The sequence below is a fragment of the Hordeum vulgare genome, chromosome 6H (assembly GCF_904849725.1).
Source record: "Hordeum vulgare subsp. vulgare chromosome 6H, MorexV3_pseudomolecules_assembly, whole genome shotgun sequence".
In the NCBI taxonomy this organism is placed as follows: Eukaryota; Viridiplantae; Streptophyta; class Magnoliopsida; order Poales; family Poaceae; genus Hordeum; species Hordeum vulgare.
Window position 1 is genome coordinate 231192994 of NC_058523.1, and position 5120 is coordinate 231198113.

Sequence of the window (5120 nt, forward strand, 5' to 3'; positions counted from 1 at the left end):
AATAGCTACATTTTTCGATTATGAAATCTGGCAGATGGATGTCAAAACGGCGTTCCTTAACAGTTTCCTTAAGGAAGAGTTGTATATGATGCAACCCGAAGGTTTTGTCGATCCTAAAAATGCTGACAAGGTGTGCAAGCTCCAGCGATCCATTTATGGACTGGTGCAAGCATCTCGGAGTTGGAACAAACGTTTTGATGAGGTGATCAAAGCATTTGGGTTTATACAAGTGGTTGGAGAATCTTGTATTTACAAGAAAGTGAGTGGGAGCTCTGTGGCGTTTCTAATATTGTATGTGGATGACATATTACTGATTGGAAACAACGTAGAGCTTTTGGAGAGCATAAAAGGTTACTTGAATAAAAGTTTCTCTATGAAGGACCTAGGTGAAGCTGCTTACATTCTGGGCATTAAGATCTATAGGGATAGATCAAAACGCCTGATAGGACTTTCACAAAGCACATACCTTGATAAAGTTTTGAAGAGGTTCAAAATGGAACAGTCCAAGAAAGGGTTCTTGCCAGTGTTACAAGGTACGAGATTGAGTAAGACTCAGTGCCCAGCAACTGATGAAGATAGAGAGCATATGCGCTCCGTCCCCTATGCTTCAGCCATAGGCTCTATCATGTATGCAATGCTGTGCACTAGACCGGATGTTAGCCTGGACATAAGTATGGCAGGTAGGTTCCAGAGTAATCCAGGAGTGGATCACTGGACGGCGGTCAAGAATATCCTGAAGTACCTGAAAAGGACTAAGGAGATGTTTCTCGTGTATGGAGGTGACGAAGAGCTCGCTGTAAAAGGTTACGTTGATGCAAGCTTTGACACAGATCCGGACGACTCTAAGTCGCAAACCGGATACGTATTTATTCTTAATGGGGGTGCAGTAAGCTGGTGCAGTTCCAAGCAAAGCGTCGTAGCAGATTCTACATGTGAAGCGGAGTACATGGCTGCCTCGGAGGCGGCTAAGGAGGGTGTCTGGATGAAGCAGTTCATGACGGATCTTGGAGTGGTGCCAAGTGCACTGGATCCAATAACCTTGTTCTGTGACAACACTGGTGCCATTGCCTTAGCAAAGGAACCAAGGTTTCACAAGAAGACCAGACACATCAAACGACGCTTCAACCTCATCCGCGACTACGTCGAGGAGGAGGACGTAAATATATGCAAGGTGCACACGGATCTGAATGTAGCAGACCCGCTGACTAAACCTCTTCCACGACCAAAACATGATCGACACCAGAACTGTATGGGTGTTAGATTTATTACAATGTAATTCACATGGTGATGTGAGGGCTAGATTATTGACTCTAGTGCAAGTGGGAGACTGTTGGAATTATGCCCTAGACGCAATAATAAATGTATAGTTATTATTATAATTCCTGTATCAAGATAATAGTTTATTATCCATGCTATAATTGTATTGAATGAAGACTCATTTACATGTGTGGATACATAGACAAAACACCGTCCCTAGCATGCCTCTAGTTGGCTAGCTAGTTGATCAATGATAGTCAGTGTCTTCTGATTATGAACAAGGTGTTGTTGCTTGATAACTGGATCACGTCATTGGGAGAATCACGTGATGGACTAGACCCAAACTAATAGACATAGCATGTTGATCGTGTCATTTTGTTGCTACTGTTTTCTGCGTGTCAAGTATTTATTCCTATGACCATGAGATCATATAACTCACTGACACCGGAGGAATGCTTTGTGTGTATCAAACGTCGCAACGTAACTGGGTGACTATAAAGATGCTCTACAGGTATCTCCGAAGGTGTTAGTTGAGTTAGTATGGATCAAGACTGGGATTTGTCACTCCGTGTGACGGAGAGGTATCTCGGGGCCCACTCGGTAATACAACATCACACACAAGCCTTGCAAGCAATGTATCTTAGTGTAAGTTGCGGGATCTTGTATTACGGAACGAGTAAAGAGACTTTCCGGTAAACGAGATTGAAATAGGTATGCGGATACTGACGATCGAATCTCGGGCAAGTAACATACCGAAGGACAAAGGGAATGACATACGGGAGTATACGAATCCTTGGCACTGAGGTTCAAACGATAAGATCTTCGTAGAATATGTAGGATCCGATATGGGCATCCAGGTCCCGCTATTGGATATTGACCGAGGAGTCTCTCGGGTCATGTCTACATAGTTCTCGAACCCGCAGGGTCTGCACACTTAAGGTTCGACGTTGTTTTATGCGTATTTGAGTTATATGGTTGGTTACCGAATGTTGTTCGGAGTCCCGGATGAGATCACGGACGTCACGAGGGTTTCCGGAATGGTCCGGAAACGAAGATTGATATATAGGATGACCTCATTTGATTACCGGAAGGTTTTCGGAGTTACCGGGAATGTACCGGGAATGACGAATGGGTTCCGGGAGTTCACCGGAGGGGGGCAACCCACTCCGGGGAAGCCCATAGGTATTTGGGGGGGTCACACCAGCCCTTAGTGGGCTGGTGGGACAGCCCACCAATCCCCTATGCGCCAAGAAAGAAAATATCAAAGGAAAAGGAAAAAAAAGGGAAAGGTGGGAAGGGGGAAGGACTCCCTCCCACCAAACCAAGTAGGACTCGGTTTGGGGGGGGGAGAGTCCTCCCCCCTGGCTCGGCCGACCCCTTGGGGTTCCCTTGGACCCCAAGGCAAGGTCCCCCTCCCTCCTCCTATATATATGGGGCTTTCAGGGCAGATTTGAGACGACTTTCTCACGGCTGCCCGACCACATACCTCCATAGTTTTTCCTCTAGATCGTGTTTCTGCGGAGCTCGGGCAGAGCCCTGCTGAGACAAGATCATCACCAACCTCCGGAGCACCGTCACGCTGCCGGAGAACACTTCTACCTCTCCGTCTCTCTTGCTGGATCAAGAAGGCCGAGATCATCGTCGAGCTGTACGTGTGCTGAACGCGGAGGTGCCGTCCGTTCGGTACTAGATCGTGGGACTGATCGCAGGATTGTTCGCGGGGCGGATCGAGGGACGTGAGGACGTTCCACTACATCAACCGCGATCGCACATCGCTTCTGCTGTACGATCTACAAGGGTACGTAGATCACTCATCCCCTCTCGTAGATGGACATCACCATGATAGGTCTTCGTGCGCGTAGGAAAATTTTTGTTTCCCATGCGACGTTCCCCAACATAGGCATCACGTCCAAAACAAGTAGACCGATACTTTCTGCATCTACTACTATTACTCCACACGTCGACCGCTATCCAGCATGCATCTAGTGTATTAAGTCCATAAGAACAGAGTAATTCTTTAAGCAAGATGACATGATGTAGAGGGATAATCTCAAACCAATGATGAAAACCCGATCTTGTTACCCTTGATGGCAACTACTTGATGTGTGCCTTGCTGCCCCTACTGTCACTGGAAAAGGTTACCACATGGTAGAAACCAAAACCAAGCACTTCTCCCATTGCAAGAATCATAGATCTAGTTGGACAAACAAAACCCAAGACTCGGAGAGACTTACAAGGATATCAAATCATGAATATAAGAAATCAGCAAAGACTCGAATATATATCATAGATAATCTGATCACACATCCACAATTTATCAGATCTCGACAAACACACCGCCAAAGAAGATTACATCGGATAGATCTCCATGAAGATCATGGAGAACTTTGTATTGAAGATCCAAGAGAGAGAAGAAGCCATCTAGCTACTAACTACGGACCCGTAGGTCTGAAGTGAACTACTCATGAGTCATTGGAGGGGCGATGATGATGATGAAGAAGCCCTCCAACTCCAAAGTCCCCTCCGGCAGGGCGCCGGGAAGGGTCTCCAGATGAGATCTTGCGGAAACGGAAGCTTGCGGCGACGGAAAAGCATTTTCGAGGCTCCCCTGATTTTTTGCTGAATTTTTGGGAATATATAGGCCAAGGATCTAGGCCAAGGGGCGGCCAGGGAGGCCACAAGCCCTGACCCCGCCGCCTCCCCCTGGTGGCAGAGTGGGAGCTTGTGGGCTCCCTGGAGCCCACCTGGCTTGGCCCAGAGGCCCCCTGATCTTCTTCCGTTCGGGAAAAAAATCATTTCGGGGTTTTTATTCCGTTTGGACTCCGTTCCAAAATCAGATCTGAAAAGAGTCAAAAACACAGAAAAACAAGAACTGGCACTTGGCACTGAATTAATAAGTTAGTCCCAAAAATGATATAAAAGGTACATAAAACATCCAAAGATGACAAGATAACACGGTGAAACCATCAAAAATTATTGATACGTTTGACACGTATCAGCAATCCCCTTTGAAAGGATATGGATGTCTCCTAGAGGGGGGTGAATAGGCGCTTTAAAATAGTTACGGTTTATGCTTCAAAAAATGCGGAATAAAACTAACGTTTAATTTTTCAAGCACAAAAACTACAAAACCTATAACACGTTTATGTGCACCAACAACTTATGCTAAGCAAGATAAAGAACTAAGTGATAGCAAGCTATATGACAATAAACAATATGCCTATCACAAAGTAAAGTGCATAAGTAAAGGGTTCGGGTAAGAGATAACCGAGGCACGCGGAGACGATGATGTATCCCGAAGTTCACACCCTTGCGGATGCTAATCTCCGTTGGAGCGGTGTGGAGGCACAATGCTCCCCAAGATGCCACTAAGGCCACCGTAATCTCCTCACGCTCTCGCACAATGCAAGTTGCCGTGATTCCACTAAGGAACCCTTGAGGGCGGTCACCGAACCCGTACAAATGGCAAACCTTGGTGGCGGTCACCGATACCCGTACAAATTCCTCGGGGCAATCTCCACAACCTAATTGGAGACCCCGACGCTTGCCCGATGCTTTACACGACAATGATTGAGCTTTGAGACACCACCAAGCTTCTAGGACGCCAAAGCATCCACGAAGAACAATATCTAGGGTACTAAGTACCAAAGGTAATAAGCTTCTCAAACTTCACTTCCACGTATCACCATGGAGAACTCAAACGATGCAACTAATGCAATGGCAAGGGCACACGGAGTGTCCTAGTCCTTCTCTCCCAAATCCCACCAAAGCAACTAATGCTAGGTTGGAAAATAAGAGGAAGAACGAAGAAGAACACGAAGAACTCCAAGAACTAGACCCAAGGGGTTCCCCTCACTTAGAGG